We start from the raw sequence: 11,344 nt of genomic DNA, 5'->3' as shown, positions 1-11,344 counted from the left end.
GGCAAGTACTATTTTTTGTGCAGCCTCTACTGCTGTAATACGAGTGCTGAAGCTTCATGGTGATGCTTGATCAGGAAATAAAATTAATGATGATTCCCAGAGCCTGGGCTAATGTTGGGTGCTTGTAACCTGGTGAGGTCAGCAAGACCCTTCTTTGGGTCACTGTCAGGTTGCCTCTCTTGGGGATGTGGGAGTACCAGGGTGGGGAGGAGGGGAGAGCGAATGACCCAGATTCCTTTGTGTTTTCAGACACTGGTCACTGATGGGTGCTGTCTTGCAGCTTTGTTTTCTGAAATTACTAAAGGTAGAACTGGGAGTTAAGACCCTAATCACTAGTGTCCCTACCTGTTGTCTCAGACCTTGAGGTGAGTGTTTACAAGCCAGACTAGTGACTCAGGTACGCAGCTAGCCAAGGGTTTCACTAGTCTGAAATGTGCTGCAGGCAGGGAGCGTGCCACCACTTTGTACAGAACATACACCTGTGCAGCAGCATCCAATGTGAATAGCAGGAGCTGTCTGGGGGGCGGGGGGGAGTTGGTGGTTGACTAGCTTGCAGTAGCAGTGTTAACTTCTTTTTTTCTCCTCTAAATGCTGTTTCCCCAGGTCAGGAATTGTATGCCATAGGGGACTTTGGGTGCGAAAGTGAGCGTGATTTCATCATACTGCTTTCCTAGGGGGTTTAATTTTTTTCCCAGTTTGTGTGCCTTTCAGCAATGCTGGACGAGGGCACACATGCATATATGTGCACATATATGCACAGAGTAGTAACTTTTATGAAGGGTATAATGATACTGCAAGAACTAGCCGCGTGTTCTGTGACAAATTCATGCATGCCCTTTATAGCAGAGTCTCTCGCTGTCGCCACAAACCTGTGATTAGCTGTTCAAACAGAATCATTCCTAAATTGCATGTGGCTTAGTACTTGCCTCTTTGGAGATACTACTGAACCAGCATGCAGATTTTCAGCTGTGGAGGATAAACTCTTCTGTGGTGTCTGAAGGAAAGCCAGTTTGAAACCTGGTGTACGCTGCCAACTGCTCGTGTTCTGTGCGTAGCTGGAAGGTGAGCAGAATGCAGGCTCTGGGGCTGAGTAGTGGTGGCACCAGATTCTTCTGATCAGTTAGGTGACACACCGGTCACTTGCATGAGACTAGAAAAACATTTGGCCAAAAAGCCTCTCTCCAACTGAAGTATAGTAAGTGGGGTCAGTTTGTCAAGTTCTCAAGTGAGTGAATGGTGGGAAAAAACCCAAGTGATTTTTAAACTGCTGCTGGTTAGTGAGTCCAGCTGCTCTGCTCAAGGATCCGAAATCTGATACTTGTTGCAGTGCCACTGCCTGAAGTTGAGACAAAGTGGAATCTTCTGGAGAAGAGGCAGAGCTACCAGATTCATCAACAGGTGATGTGCTGCATGGGTAAGCTGTTAAAGATAATCACACTTCAAATCAACTCTTCCTCAATTTAGAGATTTGCTTTAATTAAAAGCAAAGCTTGCTTAGAGTAGAAAAAGGTTGGTTGCTTTCCTGTCCTTCCTCGTGTATCTCTTACCTACAGTAGAAATAAATACACCTCGGGGGAAGGACTGCAGGACCGTGCTGGGTCTGCTGGAAGGAGCAGCTTTCAGACATGAGCTGTGTAGCCCTGGATCTGCAAGGTCAATAAAAACTTGACCTCGGTGGGCAGGTACCGTTCTTCCAGCCACCAGAGAAAACGCGTGCCTGTGGCAGAATGGTTCGCAAATTTGTGAATTAAGTTTTCAGTGTAATTACCTATGGGCTGAAATTGCATAGTGTTGTGAATTAGGTAGTACTTCAGAGGTGAATGCTTTTGGTCTGCTTTGTGGTTATTTTTGTTTGTTCTCAGGTTAAAAATAAACCAGCCTTGTCTGTTGTGAGATAACCATTGCTTAGCCTCGTTTCTAATTTAGAAGCAAAATTCATATGGAGTGATTTTGTGCTCCTGTATCTGTAGTGAGCAGTTCCTTGGTGGAAGGAAAAGTGACTGGCAGTACCTTAGGTACTGGTGCATCAAGGTAGGGAGCTGGTAGCTCCATAAAATGTAAACTGTGACAGTGTCAGTGCAGACTGTCCCTTTAGAGCTGAGGCAGACACCTTAGCTGCTGGATGAACCTTTGAAAGAGTTCTGGTGACTCAGGGGATGCTGAACAACAAATGAGTTGGTTTTCATGCGAAGACTTGCAGGTTTCACTGAAATGCCCTGAAAGCTTGACTGGTGCGTGGGAAGCCGGGGGGGTTATCTCATACCTGGGCTCGAGCGGGGAACTTCTGTTTGATCAGAGCTGTGGATGCCTTTAGTGTTTCATCTTTTTGACGATGAGGAAGTTGTGATACTGTTTGTGGCAGATACTGTTTGGGGTTGCTCAGCAGAGGCGCAGAGAAACAGCAGGTCCAACCCCATCTTCCCCAGCCCCTTGCTTTGCACTGCAAACAGCACCTTGGCATTTCAGATGTCTTTGTAACTCTGGGACCAGTTCCTCTTGGGTTGAAAATTTGGGAACACAAAGTACAGAAGAAATGGAGAGCTGAGCTGTTTTCTTTTTATCATGTTGCTTCTTGCAAATACATTTTAAGAAGAGGGAAATAAAAGACTGCCTGAGGGCATGTTCCTCCCTGCATCAAAGTAGTCATCTGGCAGACTGGGTGGAGAAAAACATACATTGTTTGTGTGGTGAGGTCTCTGTAAATGAGAATTAAAGATGGTAAAAATATTTTTCTTGAACTCGCTGCTACTGACCATTCACCTTTCTTAGCGCTCATAGCAGCAGAGCAAAGGGTTGGGTTTCAGTATTCCTGGGTTTTCTTCCAGCTTGAAATTGCAAAACCTAAAATCATGAGTGCAAGGAAGAAACAAAAAGCACCCTCAGAAAGAGAAGCTGGAGCAGTGGAAAGAGAAGGGAAGGTATGTAATAGAGATGGTGCTGCAACTTGCCCTTTGGAATGGAAAATAAAGCTCTTCTGGTTCAGGGCTTTTTTTTCTGAGACAGAACAAATTATTGCATGAAGATCACTCTTTGAATCGCATCCAGTACAAAGTTCATCTGATATGTTAAATGCAGTTCCACGTTTACAAAAGTGCTGAATTTTACTTGATAGCATCCTTTAAAGACTGCACTGGCAGCAAATAAAATACAACATGCCAGGCATTTCTCCTGAGAAAAATAACAATCGCTAGCATTTCAGCTTAAATATCTCGCATGCCAACAGTTTTTTTTCTCTGATTTTGCATTTCTTAGAGGAATTGTGATTTGAACTCTAAAGCATTAGAAGCAGCCAACTCATCCTGTGTGATAGTGGTTATTACTGGAAAACTTACTTTAGTCATTGCCAAAACAAAAGTGTGTATCACCAAGATAATCCCCTTCTGGCCCTCCGTAAATCTGTCTCGAAAACTGCCCTCAGTAACAGGATTGTCTGCGGATGACTGACACGAGGCAACCTGGCAGGACAGCTTCTTTGTTGCACACCACAAAGGGGTTTATGGCGTGCTGTGCTGGTGTCTCAGGCTGGTCCCCCCCCTGCAGATGCTGGGGATGGTCACTGTGGCCACGCACAGCGCTTGAGCCCAGGTGTATCCTTCCAGGCTCTCCCATTGCAGAAGGAATCCAAAACTCACTGCAGGGTTCCTGAAATTTCTCCACGAAGGAGAAGCAAGGCTGCTGCAAGGATAACTTACACTAGCAACTGTCAGTGTAGTTTGGAGGATCCTGATAAGTCCTGCCAGGTAATCATTTGTTTTCATAGTACTCATCTGGGAAGGGGTTTGGCAGTGCCAGCTTTGTGCCACCTGGGTGTCATGCATGAGGGGGACTGTGTTCTCGGATGGTTATTTTGACTGCCATCTCCTGGGAAGAGCTACTAAAGACCAGACTGCTCAAAAATCTCCTTGTTTATGGCAGTAAAGCAGATAAACACAAGAAGAAAAGACTGTAGTCATTGCCAAGAACAAGAAATTCTGAGCAGCTTTATTTCCCTTCTGCATTTAGCTCCGCTCTCCTGTCTGGGGGCTAGGTTTGCTCCCTTTCCAAGGATGAAGGATAATACAGGCAGTGTTAATAGCATGCACCAGGGAACCGGCTCCTCAAGATCATGATTATAGTGAAGCTGTTTACCCAAAAGTGAAATGAAAGGCTTGGCCATGCGTTTGTTCCCTGCTCTGTTACTATGCTGTGACTCGGCACAGAAGAGGCTGTAGGAGCGGTTACAGCAAGGCTTTGAGCAGAGGGCGAGGGAAACGAGCTGAACATCAACCCTCTGGAGAGCACTGGAGCTCCCACTAAGTGCATGTGCTTCTGTAGAGGACAAATAAACAGTCAACTTGAAATCCTTGTTTCCCTGCCCCACTGGGTGTGAGTGGTTGGTTAGGGCGCTTCAGAAAAGACGGGAAGGAAAATCCTCCTTACTGCCCTTACACCCGCAGAAATTTAATATTTCATGGACAGGTACGTGCTGCTGTCTGCCCTGCCTCCAGGGGCACGGGCTGGAAGATCCAGAGGCTCCCAGTGTGGTGCTGCAGTTCTCTGCCATCTGTTTTGTTATTGCAAGAGATGTGCAGTTGCCTGGTCCGGTTCCTGGGATCTTGCTTTTGCTCCAATGGTCCTTGTGCCCTTTGTGCCTGTGGAACAGATAGGTGGGAATTATTATTTTTGGTGGGTCTCAAGCCTTGCCAAAACTACGAAGTTTTTTACAGTGTCAAGCTGAAAAACCTGCATTGTTTGTTTTGAAGAAAACCATGACTACCTTCTAGCATGCTGTTTTGGTGGTGATCACCGTACCTGCCCAGGTCACAGGGGTGTTGCACTAATTCGTTAAAGCTTGAGGAATGTTCCTGCTACAGGACTGAGGGCTGCAAATACGGACTGACACGGGCTTTAGGCTAAGCAAACCGAAACCCAACTCCCACGTAGGGACCCAAGGATCCTTCTGCCAAGTGCAGGGATGCTGTCCCACCTGGCTGGCCCTGCAGGCGAGTGGCACACCCCCCTAGGGAATGCGGACCCCCGGGTCGAAGTTAGGCTCAAGCTATGCTTCGAGATACCATCTCCAGAACATTTCAGGGCACCACACCTTGTTCTTCTCAAAAACTCCTGTATGTGGTAGGACAGGAGGAGAAAGGCAAGCAGGCAGCGTCTCCTGTGACAAATCTGAAGCCCGTGCTCAGAACTCTGTCTTGCTGGATTCCCATCGGTCAGGACACATCTGCTCTGCCCAGTGAGTATCATTGTTACAGCTGGTGCTGTTTTCCTACTCCAGGGCTGGCACATGTAGCTGTGTTCCCCAAGAGTTTAATTAGATTAGGTATGGCTTTCTGGCTCCAGGTTGAGGCTGTGTTCAGACAGACTACTGGGTTTTTTTTCAGAGCTGATTAGTGTAGTCCTAGTCTTGAAAGCTGCCTTTAAGTTTCAAAAGCTTTGAACCGTCCTGCTAAATTACCATTGGCAAGATGCTGCTGGATGGGACGGTCCAGTTCCAGCAAGGTGGTAGAGCTGCTCTTACTTTGTTTCTCTGGAATAACAGCCTTAAAAGACCACCTAATGCTCACCCAGGTTTTCCCTCCTGATCTGGTGGGAGCAGGGTTACATTAGCATTGAGTCTGGAGGAAATGTGGGCTCCTGGCCTCTGTGCTTCTCTCGTGTGTGTCAAGGAAGAGAACTTGGAACGTGCAAGGGACTCTTGGTGTCACTGTTCCCCCTCCTTGTTTTCAAGTGCCTGAGAGAAAGAAGCTGGTACCTTAGTGGGTGTTCCAGACATCTAATCAGAATGTAATTACTCTGTGATCACCCTGGTTTTGATAGCTGGGGAGGAGGCATCAACCAGGGGTATGCTGGACTCTGCTGGTTGACTGGATTTGTTGGGGTTTGTAGAACTCCATTGCCTGTCCTCTCTGTTAGCTATTCTGTTTCAGTGCACCTCTAGCTGACTTGAGCTCTAGAGCACTGTGGCACACTGCAGGATGCGAAGGAAACAAAAAAAAAAAATTTGGAACTTTGAGCAAAGCACTTCAACTCAATGGTGTGGTAGGAGGAGCAGATGATGTGCTGAGGGTGATGCTAAACTAGTTTGGGGAGAACTGGGAATGAAATAGTATGGAATTAGCAACTTTATGCCACGGTGGGCTGGATAGTTTAGTGTCTGTGTGCTGGCAGAGGTTTTTTTGTGGGGGTATTAGAGCTTTGGAAGTGTTGTGGGTTACAGGAGGAGCACCTGGGAAGGGTTTGAGCTCCAGTGTTGCCTTTGCTTTCCTCAAGAAGGTCACCAGAGCTGGTTAATAAAGCTTTAGCTGCGGAGCTCACTAAACATTCTTCCAGTTCAATGGCCTGTGCAGAATGATGTGTTTGGTCAATGTTTAATTCCTAAGCAACAAGTGGTGATTGTCATACTAGAAGGCACTTGTGGTGTTGACTGAAGCAATGGAGGCCAAGGATTAAAAAGGTCGTGCAGGGTGATCTCTTCTGCACCCTCAAAGCTCTCTGCTTTAGGTCAGGTCCCTGCACAGCAGGAGAAAGCAGGGAGAAGTTCTGCCTTAAGGCCAGAAAAGGCTTTCCAATAAGAAAAACCAGGCCTTGGCTAAAAAAAAAATATATGTATTGGCTGTAGTGGTGGTGGGAAAGGCAAAAGGAGATGTTACCTGTGGGATGGTGGGGGGGAGGCAGGAGCTTGGGTGCCATCCACCCGTGCCCTGGTGCCAGGAGCAGCAGTGGGACCGTGGCTGCCGCTTCGGGCGGCAGGAGCTGAGGGGGGAGGGGCGGGCTGGGGCGGCCGGGGGCTGCCTGTGCGCTCGGGGCGGAGAGGGGGCTGCACACGGTGCCCGCAGGAGCAGGGGAGACCTGGGTGGGATGTCAAGTAGAAAACTCAAGGAGCTTTCTTGTTAGGATGAGTCAGAAACGAGAAGAGCCGAGAGCCTTTATCCTGCCTCTCCCTCCTCCGAGCTCTAGCTGCCCTTCTCCCCCCCTGCAACGGATGCCCCCGCTGCCCTCCCCCCATAATGGCTGCCCTACCTGTTGTTCCTCCCCCCCCTTCCATGGATGCCCTAGCCTCTCTCCCCCTCCCCCCTCCGGCTGCCCTAGCTGCCCCCTCCCCCCGCGGGGTGCCCTCGCTGCCCTTCCGGCACCCGAGAAGCAGCACCCCTGTGCTATGCCTCGTGGTGCCCCCCAGGAGGTGGCTCGGGCAGGGGCTCGGGGCTGCTGCCCCTGCCAGGGCGCCTGCCCGTGCTGGGCCGTGGGCTGCCAGCAGCTGCCCCTGCTCTCTGTCCCCGCTTCGGGCCTGGTTTTGTCTGCAGCTGCTTTTCCCAAGGGCTGTGTCGGCTCAGGCTTTGCACCGGGATGGGGGGGACAGACACGCTCCCACCGCCCGTGGCACTACCTGCAAGCGGTCGCAGTTCACAACCCTGGTTATGGAGCCTGGCCCAGGACGGCGAGGCTGGCTTGGCTTGGGCATGTGTGCTAAGAGGATCTGTAGGGCTTTGCTTCTGCATATGTGCTGGGAGGATCAGCGTGATTTGTCCTTTATTTCTCGTGTTTTATACATCGACACATACAATAGCAATTATTCCGTGCTTTGCTGATTCTGGCTGGTAAGGGACACCAGGATTGATAAAGTGCTGTCCAAACCGCTGCACCTCCCAGATCGTGGGGTTTGGGGCTGCTTTGTCTTAAAGGCAGAGCTATTACCAATTTATCTTCTTATGGTTGGCTGTTACTGAGCCTACAGACCAGAGTTCTGCTTCAGTTTAGAAGATTAAAGCAAGACTTGAGTAGATTATCTTTGATCTACTGCGACCTCAGCTGCTTAGGGAAGAGAGCTGGGCTGGAAGCTGACGGCAGGGCTTACTGGTGGCCAGGACAAACTGCTCTTTCCATCCTAGATATTGACACCAGCACTGATTTAGGGAGCACCAGGAATAAATTTTCACCCATGCAATTTTCAGCTGCAAGATAGGTTTAGTACTAAATTACTGACTTGCGAGGATTTCAGTCATGGCAATGACTGATCTCTTTTTTTTTTGCTGAGTTGACGCTCTTGTAAACATATAGGGTGGCTATGTAAAAGCTATTGTTTGAGCTCTTTGCCTTTTTAAAAAAAATCATACTGTTTACCCTGAAAATGAAAAATGAATGCTGTGTAAGAGTGGTATGTCCTATAAACTAGTATTACTTTGCTTAGTGTATCAGCAGGAGCAGGCTGTTCCAGCAGCCAGGGTGCACATTCCAAAGCAATTAGAACAGTTTCATGAGTAAATACTGCTCAGCAGCTGATAAAATGCCTTTCAGATGTCTTCGTAAAACAGATTCAGGTGACCAGCAAAGAAATACTTCCTTTAACCTTTGCAGTTGAATGTAAAAAAAAAAAAAACCTTTGATTTTTTTAGCAACTTTTTCATTCAAAAATTGCTGTGAATTGAAAATTGTTAATTTGTGTTGGAATAGTCTGAAACTGAGTCACAGGGAAAAGTAAAGGTGGCTGTGGATTCCCCCCTCCCCGTCGGCTTCCCCAGGGTCCCTGCCCTCTCAGAGCATAACCAGACATCGAAATCGTCTGATGCTTGGCTCAACCAAGAGGATGAAAACCTCTAGGGAGGAGGAACAAGTGGAAGGATGGAAACCATAAAGGGAGGATTTCCTCTGCCTATAAACTGGCATGTATGCAACTGCAATTCATCTGGGAAGCTCCACCAACTGTCCAGCATGCCTGTTTGCAGCTCAGGAGCGTGGCCGCAAGCTGCGGCACTGCTTCCCAAACTGCTTGGACCAGCAAACCTCCCCAGTCCTGTTTTTCCCCAGGTTGTCCCTTGTCATAGAGCTTTGAATTCCCAGCCTCGCCTCAGCGGTGTGGTCTCCAGGCCCACCAGCCCTCTGTATTCCCCAGCTGGGAGAACCCCTGACCCAGAGTACCCAGACACAGCCAGTTGGCTATCAGGTACTCCAAGCACACAGATTTTTTTTTTAATTATTTTTTTAACCCCCAGAAACATGCTTTCAGAAACTAAACAGTCTTTTAGATGTGAGCTGGGTTTTTAGTCTCCCCTGTTTCCCTGGTTTTCTCTTTCCTATCCTGGATACTTCTTGGCTAGTGTTACTTTCTCTGGATTCTTTTCCCTACATTGCTGCTTTGGGAAGGATGGAGAGAAAACTAGGGAGGGATGGCTTTCTTTTAAACACTTTTGCCTTGGGACGGCGTTGCTCTGAGTTGCAAGAGAAGGCAGGTAGTGGGGAAGTTACCCGGGACATGCTCTGGGAATTCCCAATGGAGGAGGCCGGGCATCTGAAAGGAGAGGAGCACAAGCCCTGTGAGCGGGGCTGAGCCTGGAAGGCGATCAGGAACAGAGGTGGGCTTCCAGCAACGCCAGCTGGAGCTCAACCCGAGCGGTGCGTGAAGCCAAACCCCAAGTCTGTTTGCTTTGACTGGGTAACTTAAGACCTGCACTTGGATGCTGTGGTCCAGGCCCTGGCCGAGCAGACGGAGCCTGAGCTGCTTCAGCATGAGGAAGACATCAGATTTATCCCAAGCATGTCACGTAAGCACATGTTGAACTTCTGAGTGTGTGTGAGTAGCCCTGGTGCCAGTACAGCGTTTGGGAATCTGTCCTCACTCCCAGCCCTTCGTCCTGATGAAGAGAACAGGATTTATAGAGGAGACTTTAAGCATGTTCTTCATGTCTTGTTCAGTGTACTGAAGCACACAGATAGAAAATATACACCAAGATCTATGTAACGTCATTGACTCCAGCTAGCATAGGACTAGCATTGGTTTCTTTTTGGTTTTTTGGTTTGTTTTTTTTATGTCTGTCTTGTTCTGGTTTGTGGTTTTCCTGGGGAGGGTTGTATGTCATGTGGAGGCATGAGAAATCCAACTCAAAGAACTGGGCTTGGGAATTTTCTGTGGACATCCCGTGGGGATGCTGCTGGCACACACCTAGTGAGGTTTCAGAGGCAGCCGGCTATAGGGAGATATTTCTGGTACCTCTTGCCCAAATGCTTTCCAGCCCCTGCTCCCCCTTCAAGTGACAGCAGCTCATGGTTGTGCTTGGTGGAGCCCACTTCTGCTGGAAAACTTGGCCAGCTCTGTCCCAGGACCTGGATCTGGATCCTGAAGTGATATCCAGATAACTCCTTTCTCTCCCTGTCTTCTAGGCCTATATATAGAATCTGTAGTTCTGCATGGCCTTATTTTATTTTTTTAATCCTGAGTTAGACTAAATAGCAAAACAACTGTTGATTATGTTATGAGATTTTATTTATGGCATGGTTGTCTTCCTCAGCTTGATTTGGTTTAAAAGAAACCCAAATACTTCCAGACTGAGGTGACTGTGGCTAAAACACTTTCCAACACCTCTGGGGGCTTTGGTTTGCAAGCAGTGTCCTGGGTTGGGTTTGCTGTGAGTCAAAACCTAAACAAAATCATGAGCTCGCCCTTACCTGCTCCCCTGAGCTCTGCTGCGTTAGAGGCGAAGGTACCGATGTTACCTGGCTGGTTTGAGGAGCTTTACAGCACCTCGCTCAGTTTTAAAACCTTGTGTAAAAGAGGGGGCTTCTACAGCTGTACATTAAGTTTCAAGCTGCAGTCAGAGCCTCGGTCGTGTTGTCTTGCTTTGGCTTGGAGAGGGAGCTGCCTTGGCCGCCGGCCAGCTGGCAGGGCTGTGGCTTTCAGGCTTCCCCACGGAGCCTTGGCTCTCGGCAGGTCAGCAGCCTGGCCACGGGCAGGAATGTTGGATCCTGGCCCATTTGGCATGTTATGGCCCTGCTGGATAAGAATGCAGCGAGCCAAGACCCTAAGCTCCCAGAAGCAGGGAGAGGGTCTGTAAGGAGCCTGCCTCTACCACCCTTGGGACCTGGTGCTTCATAGCAGCACCAGCTTGGATGGGAGGAGGTGTCTCCATGCCAGGCTGGATGGCAGAGGGTGTCTGTGTCTCTGTTTCCTAATCCTACACCAAGTGCAAGAGGACTTCTGCTGCAAAATTAGCCCAGAGCCCCCTGAACTCTGAGTGATATTCAGCCTCATGGCTTTATTAAAAACATTACAGTAGCTTTCACCCCCAGAGCACTACAGTCTTCAAACTGAGAGCTGTATTTTGGCTGAGGAACACCCTAAAATCAGGCAGTGTTCAGGTGGGGGTCTTTGTTTTCACAATTTTGACTACTTAAAGCCGCATGATGTAAGTTTTAAGTCTGCTTCTTCTTACCTACTCAAAGCTCTTGTGCTGGCATGACCAACAGAAGCCCCGCAGGTGGGCCTATGGGATGTGCAATGGAGTTTGCCCGCAGACAAAGAACTTGCAAATTCCTCTCGTGTTGACTTATCCAGGATTCATGAGTTTGGAGTGGAGTCCTC

The 11,344-nt window shown here is 48.6% G+C and overlaps 1 protein-coding gene across 1 annotated transcript in view; it reads left to right on the top strand.

The window, feature by feature from the left end:
* Positions 1 to 901: 901 nt before the first annotated feature.
* The window catches only part of PHLDB2 (pleckstrin homology like domain family B member 2), a 126,336-nt gene continuing 115,893 nt past the window's right edge, over positions 902 to 11,344 (top strand). Inside the window, exon 1 of the mRNA XM_056328213.1 lies at positions 902 to 1,398. The gene's annotated coding sequence lies outside the window, so the exon portion shown is untranslated. The remainder of the gene's footprint in view (positions 1,399 to 11,344) is intronic.

Source organism: Falco biarmicus, chromosome 2 (assembly GCF_023638135.1).
Source record: "Falco biarmicus isolate bFalBia1 chromosome 2, bFalBia1.pri, whole genome shotgun sequence".
Lineage (NCBI taxonomy): Eukaryota > Metazoa > Chordata > Aves > Falconiformes > Falconidae > Falco > Falco biarmicus.
Note: the sequence above shows the minus strand (reverse complement) of the source record. Positions and strands in the feature narration are given on the sequence as shown.